This window comes from Peromyscus maniculatus, chromosome 13 (assembly GCF_049852395.1).
Source record: "Peromyscus maniculatus bairdii isolate BWxNUB_F1_BW_parent chromosome 13, HU_Pman_BW_mat_3.1, whole genome shotgun sequence".
Taxonomy (NCBI): domain Eukaryota; kingdom Metazoa; phylum Chordata; class Mammalia; order Rodentia; family Cricetidae; genus Peromyscus; species Peromyscus maniculatus.
In genome coordinates, this window is record NC_134864.1 from 3,360,064 (window position 1) to 3,383,364 (window position 23,301).

At 44.5% G+C, this 23,301-nt stretch overlaps 1 long non-coding RNA gene across 1 annotated transcript; it reads left to right on the forward strand.

Annotated features, from left to right (window-relative positions):
- Positions 1 to 6,954: 6,954 nt before the first annotated feature.
- On the forward strand, positions 6,955 to 15,163 carry LOC102917659 (uncharacterized). Its single transcript, XR_013043938.1, has 6 exons — positions 6,955 to 7,090; positions 7,291 to 7,450; positions 9,699 to 9,867; positions 10,759 to 10,830; positions 13,170 to 13,235; positions 14,924 to 15,163. It is a non-coding gene; the product is annotated as an uncharacterized LOC102917659 (long non-coding RNA).
- The last annotated feature ends 8,138 nt before the right edge of the window (positions 15,164 to 23,301 follow it).

The following is a 23,301-nucleotide window of genomic DNA, read 5'->3' on the forward strand; positions in this document are numbered from 1 at the left end:
ACCAACCAGAGGAACATCCAGGGTGGACCACTGCTGCCCAGTGGCATGATGGGGCAACTTCAAGCCAGTCTGAAGGGTGAAGAGTCAGCAGCTAAGCTCTTTAAGTCTGCTGGAACAGAGTCATGTTTCCATGGCCCTGTGCTGTGGAGGCAAAGGCTGAGTTGGTCATTGTTCTAGAAGGGAAGATGGCTGCTCCACCCTACTGGACAGTCAACAGCAATGAAGGAGACTAAAGCTGTCAGTCATCCTTCCTGAATTCAGGGTGCAGGTGTTTACAGCAAGGTTGCAGAACCCAGCTCTACTCTTACTCTGCTGATTGTGAGGTCCTTGGAGCTGCTGGAGGGCCTGCCTGTCCGGAGCTGAGAGGTCAAGGACTCTCAGGAATGATCCTCAGCCTGAATTTCCCATTATCACTCCTCAGTATTCACTGCACTATAAATAAGCACTTTACATCAGGAGCAGAGGAGATGGGACTCTGTAATTCACTGGTTCTCAACCTGTGGGTCATGTCCCCTTTGCCAGGGGTCAAGCAACCCTTTCATGGGAGTCACATAGCAGATACCCTGCATATCAGACATTTTACATTACAATTTCATAACAGTAGTAAAATTATATCTATGAAGCAGCAACAAAATAATGTTACAGTTCATGGTCACCACAATATTGAAGTGTCACAGCATTAAGAAAGTTGTCAACTGCTCATCTAATTGTTCCCATGGAACACAGTTGTGGGGATGGCCTTGTGAGGCTTCCCAATACCCTGGAGTCCAAGAACTATTAGGTCAAGCTCTCTAGTCTTCTTGGTAAACTGTCATCTCTTACCCAGTTGTGTGTTCAGGGATACACAGCAGGAGGCAGAGGGAAGGCTCTGGCCTGAATCCCTGGGAAAGAGTAAGTGTTAAAACACTTAGTAAGTGTCTGAAACAAGGACCAGACCTGATGCTGTCACTCCATCTCCTTCAGCAAAGAAGAGCAATTCTCAGGCTTCATGGACCATCGACATCAATTCTGTCAAGATGGCCTGCACTAACTCCAACTGAAAGTCTAGAACAACCCATCATTTTCCACAGGGGTGTTATTTACTTTGCTGAAATTGGCTCATTAACTGTGGCCATGGAAGCACAAAGGCCTGTGGCTCTGAGCCCTGTCTCTCCTCTTAAAGGCATGCTTCTTGTCTCCTGCTGCTGGGCAGGGGCACATCTGTCCCCTGAGTGTGGAAAGAAGCTCAGAGGGCTTTGTCTGGATCCTCTCATGCCCCAGACCAGGCTAGCTGTGGGAATGACCAGGACTCCTGTGCCACTGTTCGGTGAGGAATCAGGAAGCTTGGTTTAGTGTTCCTGAAGAAGCACCTGAGGGCTGGGTTGTTACTTGGGTAGTGATTCTGGATGCTATGCAAAAACCCAAATAGCCTGAGGCCTCTGCAGAGGAAAGACCTTGGACTGGATTTGGCAGAGAAGTCATAACTTGTGAGGCAGCTAGCCCTGAATCAATTTCCTGCTTCCTATAGCCTGACCTTGAGAGCAGCCACAGTCTTGTTCAGAGAAGACTAAACTTGGGTAGGAGGCTTTTTTGTGGGTAGAGTCATGGGGGAAAAAAGGCATAAAGCAAAAAACAAAAAAACCCCAGAACAACCAGGATTTCTTGAGAGTGAAGAGGAAATTTCAGAAAAGAGAAAGCCAAGAGCCAGGTAAACAGAACTCTGTCTGTACTGAGAAGTAAACCGTGTCCTTTGGACACAGACTGTTTGCCATCTGATCCATTATAATCACGTGCACCCTCTACTGTTAAAAAAAAGCCTTCCAGTTCTGGCTTAAGCAGGAGTTGGTAGGTAACTGCCAGCCTAATCAGTCTTGACCCAGAACCTAAGAACCCTTTTATCCATTTCCTTCCAGATTGTTCCATGGTGCTTCAGTTCAGATCTCCTTATCTTTAGTCTCCCATCTGACATGCACCCTCTTTCAAGACTGCCTTCAGCTAGAGTTCCCTCTCCTGAACCGTTCATGCCAGCTTCTCTCTAAGCCCCACTGCGTGTTTGAAGAAGTATTTGCTGGTTTGGGCCAGTGTGACAGCCAAAATTATGTTTTCAGTTTTAATTACTGTGCCAAAGAGATCCATGAAATAAAAGTGCCTATGACCCTTACCCAAGGACAGATAGTCCCTGAAATGTTGGAGGCTATTCTTTATGGGAGATAAAAAGCCACAGGTTGTCACTGAAAGGATGAACGGTGCTGGTGGCGGTACTGCTTACCACGTGGAAAGGTCACGGTCACAACAGAACCCAGTGGTACTTTTAGAACTTTATTAGCAGGGAAAGGGAATGAGGGAAGCCAAGCCCGATGGGAGGGAGCAGAGCAGAGTATAGAGAAAACAGACAGAACACAGAGAGAGAGAATGGGGGTCTGCGTCCGGCTTTTTAAGGCATGTGCATAGCCACCAGCGCCTGCTGATGATGTAAGATGCAAGATGCAAGATCCCCGAGCTGCGCATGTACAGGATCATAACAGTCAATCTTCTAAACAAATTTGTTTAACTCAACTATACCGAATATGCTTGATCATATGTAGACTGGAGTATGTAGGCAGAAAATACGTTAGGATGTACTCTTGCGACTGATGGGACATGATGGGAAATATGGTGGCCTTATGAAGTTGCTTTTTTAAGGCTCTGAAAAATGTGAATCATTGCCATTTTCTGAGAATTCAGGAATGATGCTGGCCAGAGCCCATCATCCTGGCCCTTATTAAATTAAAGCTTGCTTCAAATTTGGCTCAAAATTATGGTAGTGGTCTTATTCTCACCTGGGTGGATTAACACAAGTACTCTAGATTCCTCTATCTACAATCTTGCCAATATTGTAGACAGAAACTAGGATGTGACGAGATCAGGGAAGGGGGTGACCTTTTCATGGCATCCTTCCAGAGCTGCCTTGGGGTAAGTAGGCGGGGCCATATGCTGTTCCCTGTGCTCCTCACCTCCCAGGAGTTACACCTGACAGACTAGGAGCAGGGGGCACACAAAGCTCAACCTTGAGGTCTAGGAGTACCAGTGCCAGCCACAGGATGACACAGTGATAGCTTCTGGATGTCCCTGGGGCCACTGCTCTGGGTCTCCAAGAATGGGACTGAAACAGGGACACATATGCATTGGATTCCCATGGCATCATTAGCTTGGAGAAACTTTGGCAAAATCTTGCATTGCCTAGAGCCCTGTATGGAAGCAGGCTGATTGATTTTCCTTTGTGTTTACTGGGGAATTATAAAAATTGCCCCTAAGCTCTCAACCTACACAAATATCTGAGGGACAGATACATGGTAAATTCAGGCTATACCTGACAAATTAACTCAATTGGTAAGGACCAAACCTCCAATACTTGATTGATTCTTGCAGGCAAGGTTGAGAGATACCACTGGTGTCACTATAGCTTGGACTGGAAGCTACCAGGGGTACCCAATGCCCTTCATTCAGCAAGGCTCCACACTTAATGGGGTGAACATCCACTAAGAGGATTCATGGATGAGAGAGTCATAGGCTATAGATAAAATGTCTACGGAATCCAGGGGCATTTTCATTCCATTTGGAGAGAACTGTGTGGACTCAAGAGAACCCTAATGTAGAGGATGGTAGATCACCCCATGGGAGACTGGAGTGTATGAAGTCGGGGTCCAGGGTACTTTCTGATGGTCTCACATGAAACACTTCTTCAAGGCCCATTGCTTCTTTTAAATGCCATTTATCTATTTTTGAAACTGTTTAAGCCTCTGAAATGTTTTAAATCAGATCCAGTGAGAACCTATGTGCTTGGAGGACACTCCAGGTCACCATACAAGACTTCAGGCTGAGGGACACAATGATTTGACTTCCAGTGGGATAGGATCTTCCTGGCGCTCACAAGGTGAACATGGCTTCTGGGGAGAAAGATAGGCTTTTCCAGGAGGTATTGATGAGCCATCTCTACAGTGTCTCCCTGACAATTTGAACCAAGAGTCTCTGTTTAGGCCAAAAGCTTATTTATGCTCATGGATTGTGAAATATTAAGATGATGTCATTACTGAGAACTTTTACTGGCAGTCCCAAGTGTTTCCACAGCTCCTGAAAAGCATTTTCAGTTCCCATCAAAGGGAATTGAATTCAGGTCTAAGGAGAGTACTACTTGTAACAACCAGTAGGGGGAGGTGCAGCTCTAACTGGAGCCTACTCTGGTCAGAAAGTGGCTAGCTACTCTTTCTGATAGTTTTGATAGCTAACTCAATAGTTAGGAGCATTAACTGCTCTTCCAGAGGACAGCGGTTCAATACCCAGCACCCACATAATAGCTAACATCTGACTGTAACTCCAGTTCCAGTGGATCAGACACCATCATACAGGTGTTAATGCTGGAAAACATCAATGCACATAAAAGAAAAACATTAATAATAATCATAATTAATAAAAAATGAATAATAATAAGATAAAGGAGGAGGAGGAGGTCACTAGCTCTTTCCTTGCTGTGTGGTGTGCACATGGCCACCCTCAGCAGCAGGGGACTGTGGAAGAAAGGCATCACATCAGTGGGCTGCAGAGTCTCTGGGTCTCCCCCCTGGATCCAGGACACAGGGAACCTCTGTCCTTGTCTACTTGTTGACACAGAAGTTATACTGAAGGTCTATGAGTATGGTGATATTTTATTTGTACTGAAAATTTATTTTATTTGTATGTTATTAAATTAAGTTGCCTAGGGGTCAGAGCTAACAGCAAGCCATAGCAGAAGCTGGGCAGTGGTGGTGCACACCTTTAATCCCAATCACATGACAGGTGTGTTCAAGGATACAGCCACCATGGAGACACACGCCTTAAATCTCAATACCAATCATAGAAGACCTGGAAGTCTGTATAGATAGGCAGTGACGAGGAAGTCATATAGTTGCTTTTACAACCAATGAGAAGGCAGAACAGAAAATCAAAAAAAAAGACAGACAGACAGGAAGTAGCTCTCTTTCAGAGGGGAAAAACGGCAGCGGCAGGGAAGGGTAAGAAAGGTTTTTAGTATCAGCTCTCAGCTACTACTCTGACCTCTTGGGCTTTTAACTCTGCATTTGGCTCTGTGTTTCTTATTTACTTATTTACTTACATCTACATATGTGTGATCATGCAGACCAGAGGTAGGGCCTCCCCAGACATGAGGCCCTGGACCAGCAAACTGCCTCCTCCTGCTGCATTATCAGGACCCTGGGCTTCTTCAAAGGTCTTTCTCATGGATAGTCCTCAGATCTTCAGAAGATGGCCAGGTGGACCTCCTGTGTGCCCCTGTCCTTGACCTCTTCCTTCTCTGCATTGGAATCTCTTCCCATTCACACCTCCCAGTAGAAACATTCATGTTTCCTCCTCTATCTCCCAGCAGCTCATACACTTCGAAGCTGTGACACCCAAAGCTTCACATCCCTGACCTGACTCTGGGAGGTTCTAGGCAGAGGTCTGGCTGTTAGTGTTTTTGTCTCAGTCTCAGCAGAGTCTCTCAGAGCCCAAATGTTGCAACTCAAAGCCCACCAGACCCTGGGGATAATTGCTTCAAGATCATGGAAATGCCAGAGCTTCCAGCCTCTGCAATCACCTGGTTCGCAGGTAGAAGGGAACTTAGGAGAGAGACAGCATAGGCTTAACAAGTTTAGGGCCTCATAGCTCCAGGTTTATCATTTTCCCCAACCTTGGTCATAATCCATCTGACAGATAGGGAAAATGAAGAGACAGGATGAGGATCAAAACACTGTTTGGGGCTAGAGATGGCTCAGTGGTTGAGTGCATTCTGCTCTTACAGAGGACCTGGTTCTGGTTCCCAGCACCCACATCTGGTGACTCACAACTGCCTATAACTCCAGCTCCAGGGATCCCACACTGTCTTCTTGTATCATCAGCCACATGGCCTCATGGGTACATACCCCCATACGGAAACATACACATAACTTAAAATAAAATAAAATCATTTCAAAATGTTTAGTCCTGATAGAAGTAGAGTTGGAGACATGGCTAAAATCTGAGACAATGGAAGGAGCCCTGAAATCTAACCCAGGCCTGGCCTCAGGCTGGTGCTGTCAGTCATACCCACTCCAGCCCCACACCAGCCTGTCCTTGTGCATTTGAGCTAGGGGATGAGAGCAGAACCATGGTCTGTGCAGATGAGAAGACTGTGAGAGACCTGACAGGGTGCAGGCTCACCCCAGTCCACCTAGTTCCTCAGAGAAAGTCTTTCCAGAAGGAGGAACAGAGAGGAACCTGAAGTATCCTGATGATCACTGAGGGGCTTCCTAGGACTCCCTGGAGGTGTCTGTCTGTCCATCTCTCTCCACGTCCACATCTCAGAAGGGTGGACAAGTTCTTTGTCCTTATGCCCTGGTGGCCACTGTGGCAGCTTCCTCCCACCCTTGACTTCTAGGCTGGGATGACAAGTCCTCAGAGACAATGCTCTGACCAAAGTGTCTATCAAGTTGGAGGATCTCCCCCTCCATCCCCTCTTCCCTCGGGGTCTGAAGGAAGTCTTCTCTTGGTCAGGATCCAGCTCTGGCTTCTCCTGATAGTTGGAGAGATAACTTGGAAGTGTTTGGCCTTCCTTCCCCATCTCTCCCACCCAAGCCACTTCAGCCAAGGACCAGACAAAGAGTGGGATCACAGTCAACCCCGGGTAAACTCTGCTCCCCTAGACAGGGGTGACTGAGGACAGTTTGGGTTTCAGTGGAGGGGTTTTGCTGTTGTTGCTTTTGAGTTTTTTTTTTTTCATCTTTGCATAAAGAAGGTCACTCTTAGGAACTGGCCCTGCTTGTCACTGGTGGGCCCCTTGGTAATCCACTAGGATCCCCCCCCCTTTCTCCTCCTCCCTGCCACCACATTTCAGGAAAGAAGGAAGGGACAGTATTTCGCAACAGCACATTTGAGATTAGAGAAATACTTTAGTTTCTCTTTCCCCAAACAGGGTGGAGTCCTCCCTGGTGAGTTAGTGGTCAGGCTGACTTCCTGCTCTTAGCTGTGGGCCACAACTGACAGTCTGGAGTCCTATGTGGAGACGGAGGGACCAGAGCTCACTCTCCTAGGTCCCAGGCAAGAGGAACAGCTTCAGCAGCAGGTGGGTCTTTCTCCCTCTCTACCTTGGTGCTCTGTCAACATGGAGGATTTCATGTCTTAAGTGTCTTTCTGTGTTTGGATTCTCTTATTAAGGAAAATATATCTTTGAGATTCATTCACATTGCAGAATATATTAGCATTTTGTTTCTATTTATTGAGAAATAATACTTCATTTTCCCATGGCATTTCCTCTCCCTGCAGGATGTCCACAGAACAGCAGGACCCAGAGAAGACTCCCTTTGAACTTACATTCCTGTACTTCAAAACACAAAAAGTGAAAATTTCTTATGCAATACAAAGGCCATTTCCTTTTCTTGAGATCCTCCGTGACACCGAGCTCATCACTGAGAAAATGTATGATGTAAGTGAAGTTTGTTACGTCTTTACCTGGTAAACAAGCTCCAGATGAAGTTACACTTTGATATCTTGGAACTAAACTGGATGACTGACAGGTTTTCAAGGTTGCATTTAATTTTTACAGAAAGGTGTCATTTCTTACATGGGTGCATGTGCTCGTGTGTGTGTGTGTGTGTGTGTGTGTGTGTGTGTGTGTGTGTGTGTGTGTGTTTTCACATAGGTGCTTGTGCCCACAGGAAAAAGTTTCAGATTCCTCGGAACTGGAGTTGCAGGCAGTTGTGAGCCATCTGATGTGGGTTCTGGGAATCAACCTGGGTCCTCTATAAGAGCTACACACGTTCTTACCTATTAGACCATCTCTGTAGCCCCTGAATTTAATTTTTGACAAAGAACTATTGACAAAGTTTTCATAGTACTTGCTAGAGGTATGAGTTACCATAATAAACACATCAATTATGAATCAGAATTCTGGACTCAGGTTTAAAATCTGGGTTTCCCGTGAGTGATACTTACCATGTCATTATTTCTGGAAGTGTTCTCTCCAGGTATTAAGGGAGAGGAGAAGCAGAGGCCTCAAGATATGGTCCTGCTTCTATCTGAAGGAAAGGTGTTCTATGGTCCCTTCTGGAATCAGGGTGAGTATTGTTGAAGATAAGCCAGATCAGAACAGGGGTTCTCCATAGATGTTCAATGTCTTATGCATTTTACACCATGTAATTCATGCAATTAAAAAGTAAACTAAATTTAAAACAAATAAACAAACTAAAAATCAAAAGGGACTTTAATTTCCCGTTGAATTATCACTGAACTGACTTAGGGATATTTCTGTGAGCACATTTTAAGTTAATAAATGTCTATTTTTTAAGCAGGGCAGTGGTGGTGGACTCCTTTAATCCCACCGCTTGGGAGGCAGAGATAGATGGATGTCTGTGAGTTCAAGGCCAGCCTGGTCTACAGAGTGAGTTCCAGGACAGACTCCAAAGCTACAGAGAAACCCTGTCTCGGAAAAAAAAAATTTAATTTAAAACCCTAGATCTGAGAACATTAATCCCGACAGAGTGTCTTATTAGAACAAGTTTTTTAAACTTTTTATTTTCATTTTGTCTGTATGAGTGTTTTGTGTGTGTGTGTGTGTATATATATATATGTGCACCACTTATGTCCGTGGTGCCTTTGGAGGTCAGAAGAGAGGTCGCCAGATCCCCTGGGACTGGAGTTACAGATGGTGGTGAGCCACCATGAGGTTGCTGAGAATCAAACCCAGGACCTCAGCAAGAGCTGCAAGTGCACTAAACCACTGAGCCATCTCTCCGGCCCCTCTAGGTTTTTGTTTGTTTGTTTTGGTTTTGCTTTTGTTTTGTTTTTTTGCCTTATTAATATGGTGCCATTCGTAGAGTTTAGAGTCATAGGGAACAGACATCTGACTTCCTACAGGCCTATCAGTACTAGTGGGAAGAGAGGAGTTGTCCAGTTAACAAAACAGCTTGACCACCTGGCAAAATGTTAACTCTTTTTTTAATGAATGCGTCTATTTTTATTTCAATGTGTACAAGTATTTTGCCTACATGTATGTGTGCAAACCACTTGTTTGCCTGATGCCCGTATTGGCCAGAAAAGAGCACCAAATCCCTTGGAAGTGATGCTACAGGTGTTTGTGAGTTGTCCTGTGGGTGCTAGGAACAGAACTAGGATTCTCTGCAAGAGCAGCAAGTACTCTCTACCATGAACCATCTCTCCAGGACCTCCATACTTAAAAAATATTGCATTTATTATTTATTTACTTGTGAGTGTTGTGTGTGTGTGTGTGTGTGTGTGTGTGTGTGTGTGTGTGTGTGTTTCTAGTGTATGGGCATATATGTATGAGCCTACTGCTGTGCATAGGTGCAAATCAGAGCACAGCTTATGACCATCTGGTTCTCCCCTTTCACCATCTGAATCCCAGTGACTGAACACAGACCATCAGGATTGGTGGCAAGTGCCTATGACCCACTGAGTCATCTCGCCTTTGTTAACCCTTACAAAAAGCGGTCCTTATTACATGTCATAAAATGACGGTGGGAACACAAAGTCACTAGTGAGTATTTTCTAAGAGAAAGTATTTATTGTTCCACGAGGTAGCCATGCACATATAAAGCTTTTTATTAGAGGCTATGTAGGTAGGGATGGAGGTACACTAACTGTAATTGTTTCCTAGGGCTCTTCTGTGACTTGGAAGCCTGCACTTCAATTATCTCCATTTAATATCTTTTAAGGATTTTACAGATTCCTGTATGAACCGGGTCCCTGTAAAAAGAGTGGTCTACAGAGCCCTGGAAGTACTGGAGAAGAGATTTGACCTAGAGGTTCTGAGGGTACTGTTCAGTGAAGAAAACATGAAGGCATACCCTGATTTGGAATTCTTTGCCAGAAGTTTTGAAAATGGTAATTGGGTTTGGCATCACCCTTTGAGATCACAGTCCTTTCTTCCCATCCTCAACAACCATATATTAAGCATCTACCATGTATCACGTATTACCCAGAGAAATTGGGGATGTACTAGTTTAAAAAACTAACACGTTATGTATCATCACAAAACTTATATCTAATGGCTATAGTCGACACCCTCCAGAGGTCTGCTAGGCTGGGTATTTAGACCAACAAGACCATGAGAGCCCCACCAGCATCAGGACAGGAAGCACTGAGTCCCACTAGCGGATCACTGCTGTCTCTCTACAGTGGAGCCCTTATAATGATATACATAACGGTCCTGCTGGTGACTACCACCCATCTTGAGTGACAGCTCAGCTCTGGGTTGCAGAATCCATCTTAGTTTAGTACCACGTGCTCATAGAAATCAACAATGTGTGAGCCAGTTCTCCAACCCCATCTTGTCCATCTCTAAAGCCTGCCCATCATAAAGCTTCCCTCTGGTATGTGCCAGATTCTAGCTTTCTATCCAGGAAAGTCCCCTCTTTCTTATTATACTTGTGACAGCCTGGAAGCCATGTTTTGCTTCTGTTTTCTTCTCTTTGGACATATACCTTCCCTGCCCTCTGAGCACTGGAAGAGGAACACAGTTCATAGTGTGTCTTCTACATTTTTATTCTTGACCTTGGGTGTCTCCTTTCTGTATGGAAAGCATAAAGTCTCCCTTGTGGGAGTCTTCTCTCTCCCAGAACATGATGGATGAACTTTGTTATGTGGGACCGATTGAACTTAGGGTGATTGAAGGATTGGACATTCCTAAATGTGTAATTTGGAAATGCTGTCCCTTATCCCTGCTGGAGATCTCTAATGGCTTCCTCCTCTTCTTCCCTCTCCCTCCCACTTCAGTCTCACAGAACAAATTGTGTTTCCATGGAAGTGATAGAGGGTACCCGAATTCCCAGCTATGTCTTGAACAAGGTAATTACAACTGGAGAAAGTTTCTTCTTGCTGCAGAGAATAGGCAATGAAGGGGATCCTTAGCAGAGTGTGACTCCGGGAAGAAACAGAGAATGCAGGGGGGGAGTTGGTGTAAGCCTGGTGTTAGCTTTCCTGTCCTGGGACAAATCATCCCGGAGAAGCAGGACACTCAAAACTCTGAGGCAGGAGGATTGTGAGTTTGAGGTCAGCAATTTTGCATAGTAAAACTCTCTCAAAAACAAAACAGATACCTGGGAAGTCAATTGATTTGGGCTCATGATTTTAGATACTGCAGCCCAGATGGTTTGACCTCACTACTTAAGACCTGTGGTGGGGCACAGCATCAAAGCAGGGGATGGAGGGGAGCAAAGCTGTTTGCTTCATGGTGACCTGGAAGCAAGGAGGGAGAGGATGTGCTGTGGTCCTTCAAGGATACACGTGCAGTGATCTAATTCCTTCCACCAGGCTCTGCCTAGTAAAGGCACCACTCACACCTATTAGTGCCATTCTGAAGGGCAGGCTTCTATTACATGAGTCCTGGAAGAAGGGGGCACTGGAGATCCAAACTGAGCAGCTTGTAATGGGATGTAGGATCCTGGCAGAGCAACCATGACAACAGACGGTCAGCCTGATACCCATGACGAAGGAACCTGAGCTCAGAGTGTCTGTGAGCCAGACTAAAACAGACTAACTACTCTGAAATAATTGTAATTTAGAAATAATTGTAATTTAGAAAAGCCCCTGAAGGAGATGAACAATATGGAACCATGAAATTTGAAGCAGTAGGGCCCATGGTAGCATCAAAGAGTGAACGCTTTTTAAGGGAATGTTCCTAATTTGTGTCAGCCCTCACATGCACTGGTCTCCCACATAGGATTTATGGTGGGTGAGTTTTCCCCACAACAACCAACTCTCCAGACACCAGCAGGGTGTCTTATGATGTAATCAATTCACACAAACAATAACCACATGGGAGGCAGACACCCCAAGGAATAATGGGGAGAGAACACAGCACTCTCTTCCCACCCCTGCATATCCACCCTTCTACCACTATGAAGTTTGTCAACCCCAAATCCATCTAACAGAGTTACTTAAGATTTTTAATAAAAGTTCCCTCATACCGGCATGATCGATAAAAATCATTAGCCATGTGATCAAGTCAACTTCTATCTCTTCTCACCTTGAAGGGTCAGCATTCCAATGCTGTCATCATGTTTTGTTCCCCTGGCAACCAGCCCTCATTCCTAAGGGTTTTCCAAACCTTACCTCTTTAATGCACACTGCAGTGTTACTGAAGAAGGCTGGCTATGCCCAATGATATAGTGACTCTCTTCTCCCATTTATCACTTGGGAATTCACCCAGGATTTGAGGAGCACTGCTGAGAAACAGGAGATGAAGACCAAAACTAGCATTTCTTAGTTTTCACAGTGTCATACTTGATGATAGAAGATATGGATTCAAACATGACAAATGTTGTTCAAGAGCAAAAATATTCCAGAAAAAAGATATAGAGAGGAAGACGCACAACAGAAAGTGGTTGTGGGAAGAGCACAAGATTCTTTGAGAGACAGAGAAAGGAAGAGGAATGGACATGAAGAGAGCAGAAAGAATCAAGGACAATGGCAAAAGGAGCCATGTTGTTAGTTTCTTGCTCCGGTTAGCATCTACTCTTGTTAGTATCTACCCCAGCTGGTATCAATTGTTGATATCATTTAGATGCCCAGTTTGTAGGTGAGGAATCTAAAATGGAGAGAGACCCTGTGTTCATGGGGTCAAATGAACAAGCAAGAATCCAGGTACTCTGGAGGCAGAGTCTGTGTTCTTCGCCATATATTGATAATCTGTTGTAAAACATGAGACAAAAGTGGGGGAAATAAAGAGAGAAAATACAGGAAGGAATAGCAAGAATGGGATGAAATGGAGGCAAGCTGTTAGTGAGTCCTCATGAGAAGGCCAGCAGGGATTAGCCATCAGATACATAAGGGGAGGCTGTTTTGTGAAAGGAGATATAGTCCAAAGACCACTAGAAACTCAGGCAAGGCCACTGGGCAAGGAAGCTCTGGGGACACATGCAGGCATCCTTTAGGCAGGGATATGAAGATGGGTCAACCACCCACTGCTAGAGTGGCCCAGGCAGGACTTTACTCAGTCAGAGCTGACCCTTACAACCTACTCTCATGACTGAGTCTAATATCAAGAATCAGGCGGGGTGGGGTTGTCATCTCCAGATGGGCTCTGGATTGATGCTTCAAGGGGCCCTTCATCTTTTACATCATAGAGACAGAACAGAATATCCTGCTTCAACTCCTGAAATAAACATCTAATTTTTGCTCCTTAGGAACTGGTGACAGCTGTTCTGAAGAAAGCCTGACTTAGTCACCCTCAGATCCCTCCTCATCTGATGGTCTATTCTGATTGACTTTATTAATGTTGCTCTCTCATCCTATGTGATTTAGTTTATTTTCTGTTGATGTGATGAAACAACATGACCAAAGGCAATTTGGGGAGGAAAAGGTTTATTTTATCTAACAGCTTATAGTCCACCATGAAGGGACATCATGATAGGAACTAGAGGCAGGAACCGAAGCAGAGTCCATGGAGGAACGCTGCTTACTGGCTTGCTCCTTGTGGCTTGCTCAGCCTGCTTTCATATATATCTAAAGATCACCTATAAAAGGGTGACACCACCCACAGTGGGCTGGGCCCTCCCATGTCAATCATTAACCAAGAAAATGTACCCACAGACTTGCCTACAAGCCAATCAGATGGAAGAATTTCTCTTGAGAGTCCCTCTTCCTAGATGATCTTATCTTGTTTTGTTGACCAAAAATACACACACACACACACAAAAAAAACCCAAAAAAAACAAAAAAAAAAAAAACAAAAGAAAACGAAATAAAGCAAAACTAATCCGCACAGCACACAAGTGGGTTTCTCTTTTCTTGTGTTTCTGATGCTCACAACATTATCTGCATTTGTAGTTTCTCCATGTTCAGGATTTAAATATTAGGATCTTTGTCCTCTGGGTTGTCTAGAAATATTTCATCTTCTGGATATCTTGCCAATATTCCTGAATTCACAGTTGTCTGTCTGTGCATTGCTTGACTGACTAGATATAGCCTACATGCTCTGATCTTATGTCCAGTGGTCATTGCAGAGGTGCGATGAGCACATTCCTTCTGTAAGGCAATGAATTTTCCCCTTCGGGTTCAGCTCATAGACCATGAGACAACTGGACCTCCAAATGATACCTCCACTTGCCATCACCAGGGTAACAGGTTGAGAGTTCCTCTCTAGACAAGATAGATCACTGAAAAAAAAAAAACTTGATGTCTTATTAATTTGTTTGTTTGATTTTTTTAAGACAGGGTTTCTCTGTGTTGGCCTGGCTGTCCTGGAATTTGCTCTGTAGATCAGGCTGGCTTTGAACTCAGAGATCCACCTGCCTCTACCTTCTGAGTGCTGGGATTAAAGGCCTGCACTACAATGGCCTGACTCCCTTCGATGTTTGAATCAAACCCTTGAACTTCCTTAATTTAATCAAAGTTTAAAATATTTCTTATTTAAACTATTCTAAATTTGAGACATTGATTATAATAATTTTCTTTTCTGATAAATTAATATAGGTATTCTTGCATTTCTCTTCTCCATAACTTTAAAATGATGATGTATCATCCCATTTTTCAGAAGATACAGTTCATTTCAGGGGATCCAATCTTTCACCTAACTAAGTATTTGGATTCAATTGTGCTTTAAGATCCTGGCAGATTAGGAATGTCTGGGTTGAAATTCTGTCTCTGTGACCCTAGACAGGTTATCCAGCCTCTCTGGACCCTGGTGTCATCTCCTATATGGTGGGATGTGACAGTGGTACATGCTCCAGATGGATGTCAGTGACATAATGAGAAGCATTCACACTGGTGTTTGGTACTCCATCTCTGTTGTGTGCATTTCTTGTTGTTACTGATTCACTGACCAGTGTCATTTGTACCTGCTTCCAGAATCTAAGCTTCTCACATTGCATTAAATGGGGATTTTCTCCTCTCTGGATATCTAACATGGATAGTCACTATGAAATCGATTATTCCTCAGGCTGGAGAAATAATGATAGAAGAAATACCACACTCATCCAGGGAAATCAAACTGAGAATCATCAATCCTCTGGCCTCCAGATTAACAATGGTATAACGCAATAATGTTTATTTCTTTATTCCATGACTCATCTTTGGAAACACATCCCTGGCACTTTGGAAGTGTTACTATGTGACTTTCAGAAGGGATATGTCATTTAAGAAGAGATTTCTTAATATTAACACAATATTTTTAAATGCTTTCAAAGGTTTATTTATTTTTGTTTTATGTGTGTACATGTTGTCTGCACTTATGTATATGCACCATGTGTGTCCCTGGTGCCCTCAGAGGCCAGAACTGGAATTATAAAGAGTTGTACACCTCCATATGGATTCTAGAAACCATACCCAGGTCCTCTAGATGAGCAGTAAGTGCTCTTAAGCACTGTGACAGCTCTCCAGACACCAACTGCCCACTACACACACACACACACACACACACACACACAAACTCAGGGAAAAAAAATCTTTCCAGAGTGACTTTTGAAATAATTGTTATGCATCTTAAAATCTTTCATTCAAAAATTTTAACATTTGAAAACAGCAATATACAAGAGTCTGTATTCTTAATTGTTCCTCTGCAGGTGCAGAGTGTGAGGATGAGAAGCAGTGAATGGGTGGGATTGTTAGTGATAAACAGTAGAAAGGGACCCAGTGGGGAGGAGGGATGCAGGAGAAATAGGTGAGTTCTTTGTGTGTCTGTGGTCTGGAGAAACCCTATCTGGAAATGGCACCCTAATGATGTCAGTGACAGGGATGGATGAATATACAGAAATATAAACCAACATCCAGATGGGTCACAGGTGAACAATTAGACATCAATGTACATGTCAAATAGTCTGACCCAGCAGAGACACTGACTGTGATGCACACAAACGAGGCTAGAGCTGTAAACATGCCCAGGACCCCAAAAGGCCTGGGATCTAACCACTACGGATTGTAACAAAGTGTGCACCCAGATCCACATCCCATGTTAAAGGTTCTATAATTAATTTTTCAATTATTGGAACTTAACTCTGTATAGAAAATATTAAATGAAAAGCATGAAACTGTACTGCAAATCATATTATTTGTTCACATACTGTTGAGGTTGTTGGAGTAGAGTGGACTGGGCAGACAGAATCCACCATGCGCCAAGTATGTTCCCTGTAGTCAAAGAGAGGACATCAATTTCAGATTTGCTTGCTCTTAGACTTGTTCCCTACCCAGCTCATGCTTGCCTCTGACCATGACCTCTGGCCTCAGGACCCTGCTTTCTTCCTTGACAAGTTCCTCTCTAGCCAGCTTCCTACAGTATTCTTGACAAGAGAGGCATTTGCAAAAGCTTATATAGAATAGAGAAAGCAAAGCCAGGGATTCTTCCATCCCTATTTAGGGCCTCAGTTTGGCAGTAGATGTTCCACCACCACCCTCCGTGGCTCCACGTCCCTCCTGCAGGCCAACCCTGCTCCAGATTCTGAGTACCTAATCTCCCTGTCATTACCTGCTCCTTCAGTCCCTCCCCCAGTTCTCAATCCTCTCTGTCTGTCTGTCTGTCCTAGAGCTTTAGAGCGATTCCTCTTTTCCTATTGGATCCTGGTGCAATGGGCAAATAAAAAGGTTATGATACAAAATCTGTTTTAGTTGTGAGTTTACCTGAAAATGGACTCTTAGAAGACATCTATGAAATAGTACAGATTAACGGAGTTGGAAGAGATAGCACTGTCTCAAACACACACACACACACACACACACACACACACACACACACATACACTCACACACAGACACACACACACACAGCCTGAATGTATTACTGCCAGACATTATTGCAGTCCTCAGTATTGGTAATCATGTGTTCTTTGAATCTGATGAGCAAGAATTCTGTGTATTTTGAGTACCTTATTTTGAGTATTTTGAGTATTTTTAGTAATACACTGTATAACTCTCATGGGTTTGTTGATGGGTAGGAAGAGATTGGGCAGGAGAGTCAGACAAGGAGAATGCTGGGAAGAAGAAGGGTGGAGTGAGGAGTCACCAGCCAGATGCAGAGGAAGCAGGACGTATACAAAATGAGGTAACAAGCCATGAGCCACATGGCAGCAAGTAAAGGAATAGAACTGGGGTAATTGACATGTAAGAGTTAGCTAGTAACAAGCCTGACTTATCAGCCAGGCATTTATAATTAATATTAAGCCTCTGTGTATTTATTTGGGAGCTTCTGGCAAGACAGAAACTTCTACCAATACTATCTTTATAAAATGTGCTGATCAATGCTTTCTACCTAATAATGGATAATGGAAATTATCCCTAGTAAACAGAGCAACATTATGCATGTCAGGGCTTTTGCCTTTCAATATCTTATTGGCAGCTGGCCCTTCTTAGTTATTTTTGGTGGTATGAGCATGAGTTGCTTATGCTGACAGGCAAAGACAAGCAAAGACCCTGAAGTCAGCCCATGTGGATGGAAACCCCGGCTCTCCTTGGCTGGATATGTGTCCTTGGGTACGGTGCTTGTTCTTGCCCTTGTCTTATCTGTACCATGAAGATGCTAGATGTGTGTAGCTCATGGGATGGTTGGCTTCATATTAATCATGCATTTATAAAGTACATGGCCCTGTATGTAATCCACACAAATAATAAACACAAACTTGCAAAACTGACACAAGCAACCTTTGACAAGACAAGATTCATGAGCACCTGGAGCAACTAAATTTATATAGACAGACAAAAGGGGACATCACTGATGAAATTCATAGTGGTGCAGAAAAGGGGCAGGAAACCTGAGACAATAAGCTGGTAAACAGCCCAGGAACCAGGAATGTCAGGGAACAGAGAAGCAGAAACATTTTGGATTTCCTGTTAAATGGCCAAGCTGTTTAAAAAAAAAGACAACAACAACCAAATACCTCTTTCTAAATCTTGACTCCAGTATCCAGGAACTCCTCCCAACTCACAAGAGACAGTAGAATTAACTGGAATTGCTCAAATGTGTTGGCCAATGACCCTCTACACATATACCAAAGTAGAGGTTGTTCACTCAAGGGTACCACTAGAAAATGCAGACATGCAAGGTTGGATAGGATGGAACCAACCAGAGGAACATCCAGGGTGGACCACTGCTGCCCAGTGGCATGATGGGGCAACTTCAAGCCAGTCTGAAGGGTGAAGAGCTAGCAGCTAAGCTCTTTAAGTCTGCTGGAACAGAGTCATGTTTCCATGGCCCTGTGCTGTGGAGGCAAAGGCTGAGTTGGTCATTGTTCTAGAAGGGAAGATGGCTGCTCCACCCTACTGGACAGTCAACAGCAATGAAGGAGACTAAAGCTGTCAGTCATCCTTCCTGAATTCAGGGTGCAGGTGTTTACAGCAAGGTTGCAGAACCCAGCTCTACTCTTACTCTGCTGATTGTGAGGTCCTTGGAGCTGCTGGAGGGCCTGCCTGTCCTGAGCTGAGAGGTCAAGGACTCTCAGGAATGGTCCTCAGCCTGAATTTCCCATTATCACTCCTCAGTATTCACTGCACTGTAAATAAGCACTTTACATCAGGAGCAGAGAAGATGGGACTCTGTAACTCACTGGTTCTCAGCCTGTGGGTCATGTCCCCTTTGCCAGGGGTCAAGCAACCCTTTTACAGGGGTCACACGGCAGATATCCTGCATATCAGACATTTTACATTACAATTCATAACAGTATTAAATTACATCTATGAAGTAGCAACAAAATAATGTTACGGTTCATGGTCACCACAATACAAGGAACTGTATTGAAGTGTCACAGCATTAGGAAAGTTGTCAACTGCTCATCTAATTGTTCCCATGGAACACAGTTGTGGGGATGGCCTTGTGAGGCTTCCCAATACCCTGGAGTCCAAGAACTATTAGGTCAAGCTCTCTAGTCTTCTTGGTAAACTGCCATCTCTTACCCAGTTGTGTGCTCAGGAATACACAGCAGGAGGCAGAGGGAAGGCTCTGGCCTGAATCCCTGGGAAAGAGTAAGTGTTAAAACACTTAGTAAGTGTCTGAAACAAGGACCAGACCTGATGCTGTCACTCCATCTCCTTCAGCAAAGAAGAGCAATTCTCAGGCTTCATGGACCATCAACATCAATTCTGTCAAGATGGCCTGCACTAACTCCAACTGAAAGTCTAGAACAACCCATCATTTTCCACAGGGGTGTTATTTACTTTGCTGAAATTGGCTCATTAACTGTGGCCATGGAAGCACAAAGGCCTGTGACTCTGAGCCCTGTCTTTCCTCTTAAAGGCACTCTTCTTGTCTCCTGCTGCTGGGCAGTGGCACATCTGTCCCCTGAAAGTGGAAAGAAGCTCAGAGGGCTTTGTCCGGATCCTCTCATGCCCCAGAACCAGGCTAGCTGTGGGAATGACCAGGACTCCTGTGCCACAATTCAGTGAGGAATCAGGAAGCTTGGTTTAGTGTTCCTGAAGAAGCACCTGAGGGCTGGGTTGTTACTTGGGTAGTGATTCTGGATGCTATGCAAAAACCCAAATAGCCTGAGGCCTCTGCAGAGGAAAGACCTCGGACTGGATTTGGCAGAGAAGTCATAACTTGTGAGGCAGCTAGCCCTGAATCAATTTCCTGCTTCCTATAGCCTGACCTTGAGAGCAGCCACAGTCTTGTTCAGAGAAGACTAAACTTGGGTAGGAGACTTTTTTGTGGGTAGAGTCATGGGGGGAAAAAGGCATAAAGCAAACAAACAAACAAACAAAAAAACCCAGAACCATCAGGATTTCTTGAGAGTGAAGAGGAAATTTCAGAAAAGAGAAAGCCAAGAGCCAGGTAAACAGAACTCTATCTGTACTGAGAACTAAACCGTGTCCTTTGGACACAGACTGTTTGCCATCTGATCCATTATAATCATGTGCACCCTCTACTGTTAAAAAAAAAAAGCCTTCCAGTTCTGGCTTAAGCAGGAGTTGGTAGGTAACTGCCAGCCTAATCAGTCTTGACCCAGAACCTAAGAACCCTTTTATCCATTGCCTTCCAGATTGTTCCATGGTGCCTCTGTTCAGATCTCCTTATCTTTAGTCTCCCATCTGACATGCACCCTCTTTCAAGACTGCCTTCAGCTAGAGTTCCCTCTCCTGAACCGTTCATGCCAGCTTCTCTCTAAGCCCCACTGCGTGTTTGAAGAAGTATTGGCCGTTTTGGGCCAGTGTGACAGCCAAAATTATGTTTTCAGTTTTAATTACTGTGCCAAAGAGATCCATGAAACAAAACTGCCTCTAACTTTTACCCAAAGACAGATATTTTCTGAAATGCTAGAGGCTATTGTTACGGGAGAAAACAAGCCACAGGCTGTGACTCCCCGAAACAAGTTTGTTTGACCCAACTGTACTGGATGTGCTTGATCACATGGAGGTACATGGAGGAATGTGGGCAGAAAATACTGCAGGATGAATGCTTGCCTCTGATTGGATGTGATGGGAAATTTAATGGCCTTATGAGGTTGCCTTTTTAAGGCTCTGAAAAATGTGAATCATTGCCATTTTCTGAGAATTCAGGAATGATGCTGACCAGAGCCCATCATCCTGGCCCTCATTAAATTAAAGCTTGCTTCAAATTTGGCTCAAAATTATGGTAGTGGTCTTATTCTCACCTGGGTGGATTAACACAAGGCTAGAGTACTCTAGATTCCTCTATCTACAATCTTGCCAATATTGTAGACAGAAACTAGGATGTGACGAGATCAGGGAAGGGGGTGACCTTTTCATGGCATCCTTCCAGAGCTGCCTTGGGGTAAGTAGGCGGGGCCATATGCTGTTCCCTGTGCTCCTCACCTCCCAGGAGTTACACCTGACAGACTAGGAGCAGGGGGCATACAAAGCTCAACCTTGAGGTCTAGGAGTACCAGGCCCAGCCACAGGATGACACAGTGATGGCTTCTGGCTCTCCCTGGGGCCACTGCTCTGGGTCTCCAAGAATGGGGCTGAAACAGGGACACATATGCGTTGGATTCCCATGGAATGATTAGCTTGGAGAAACTTTGGCAAATCTTGCATTGCCTAGAGCCCTGTATGGAAGCAGGCTGATTGATTTTCCTTTGTGTTTACTGGGGAATTATAAAAATTGTCCCTAAGCTCTCACCCTATACCAAGACCTGAGGGACAGACACGTGGTAAATTCAGGCTATACCTAACAAATTAACTCAATTGGTAAGGACCAAACCTCCAATACTTGATTCTTTCTGGCAAGGTTGAGAGATACCACTGGTGTCACTATAGCTTGGACTGGAAGCTACCAGGGATACCCAATGCCCTTCATTCAGCAAGGCTCCACACTTAATGGGGTGAACATCCACTAAGAGGATTCATGGATGAGAGAGCCATAGGCTATAGATAAAATGTCTATGGAATCCAGGGGCATTTCCATTCCATTTTGAGAGAACTGTGTGGACTCAAGAGAACCCTAATGTAGAGGATGGTAGATCACCCCATGGGAGACTGGATTGTATGAAGTCAGGGTCCAGGGTACTTTCTGATGGTCTCACATGAAACACTTCTTCAAGGCCCATTGTTTCTTTTAAATGCCATTTATCTATTTTTGAAACCGTTTACGCCTCTGAAATGTTTTAAATCAGATCCAGTGAGAACCTATGTGCTTGAAGGACACTCCAGGTCACCATACAAGACTTCAGGCTGAGGGACACAATGATTTGACTTCCAGTGGGATAGGATCTTCCTGGCGCTCACGAGGTGAATGTAGCTTCTGGGGAGAAAGATGGGCTTTTCCAGGAGGTATTGATGAGCCATCTCTACAGTGTCTCCCTGACAATTTGAACCAAGAGTCTCTGTTTAGGCCAAAAGCTTATTTATGCTCATGGATTGTGAAATATTAAGATGATGTCATTACTGAGAACTTTTACTGGCAGTCCCAAGTGTTTCCACAGCTCCTGAAAAGCATTTCCTGTTCCCATCAAAGGGAGTAGAATCCAGGCCTAAGTAGAGTACTACTTGTAACAACCACTAGGGGGAGGTGCAGCTCTAGCTGGAGCCAACTCTGGTCAGAAAGTGGCTAGCTACTCCTTCTGATAGTGATGACGACTTGGTAAGTAGTTAGGAACAATAACTGCTCTTCCAGACGACTGGGGCTCCATACGCAGCACTCACATGGTAGTTAACACCTGAGTGTAAATCCAGTTCCAGTGGATCAGACACCGTCATACAGACATTAGTACCAGAAACCACCAATGCACATAAAAGAAAAAGATTAATAAAATAATAATGATAATAATAATAATAATAATAATAATGAGAAGAAGAAAAGAAGAAGAAGGAGAAGGAGAAGGAGGAGAAAGGTCACTAGCTCTTTCCTTGCTGTGTGATGTGCACACGGCCAGCCACAGCGGCAGGGGACTGTGGAAGAAAGGCATCACATCAGTGGGCTGAAGAGTCTCTGGGTCTCCCCCCTGGATCCAGGAACCATGGAATCTCCGTCCTTGTCTACTTGATGACACAGACGCTAAACTGAAGTGCTATGGGTATTGATGTAGACAAGAGATAGGGCCTCCCCAGACATGAGGCCCTGGACCAGCAAATTGCCTCCTCCTGCTGCATTATCAGGACCCTGGGCTTCTTCAAAGGTCTTTCTCATGGATAGTCCTCAGATCTTCAGAAGATGGCCAGGTGGACTTCCTGTGTGCCCCTGTCCTTGACCTCTTCCTTCTCTGCATTGGAATCTCTTCCCATTCACACCTCCCAGTAGAAACATTCATGTTTCCTCCTCTATCTCCCAGCAGCTCATACACTTCGAAGCTGTGACACCCAAAGCTTCACATCCCTGACCTGACTCTGGGAGGTTCTAGGCAGAGGTCTGGCTGTTAGTGTTTTTGTCTCAGTCTCAGCAGAGTCTCTCAGAGCCCAAATGTTGCAACTCAAAGCCCACCAGACCCTGGGGATAATTGCTTCAAGATCATGGAAATGCCAGAGCTTCCAGCCTCTGCAATCACCTGGTTCGCAGGTAGAAGGGAACTTAGGGAGAGACAGCATAGGCTTAACAAGTTTAGGGCCTCATAGCTCCAGGTTTATCATTTTCCCCAACCTTGGTCATAATCCATCTGACAGATAGGGAAAATGAAGAGACAGGATGAGGATCAAAACACTGTTTGGGGCTAGAGATGGCTCAGTGGTTGAGTGCATTCTGCTCTTACAGAGGACCTGGTTCTGGTTCCCAGCACCCACATCTGGTGACTCACAACTGCCTATAACTCCAGCTCCAGGGATCCCAAACTGTCTTCTTGTATCATCAGCCACATGGCCTCATGGGTACATACCCCCATACGGAAACATACACATAACTTAAAATAAAATAAAATCATTTCAAAATGTTTAGTCCTGATAGAAGTA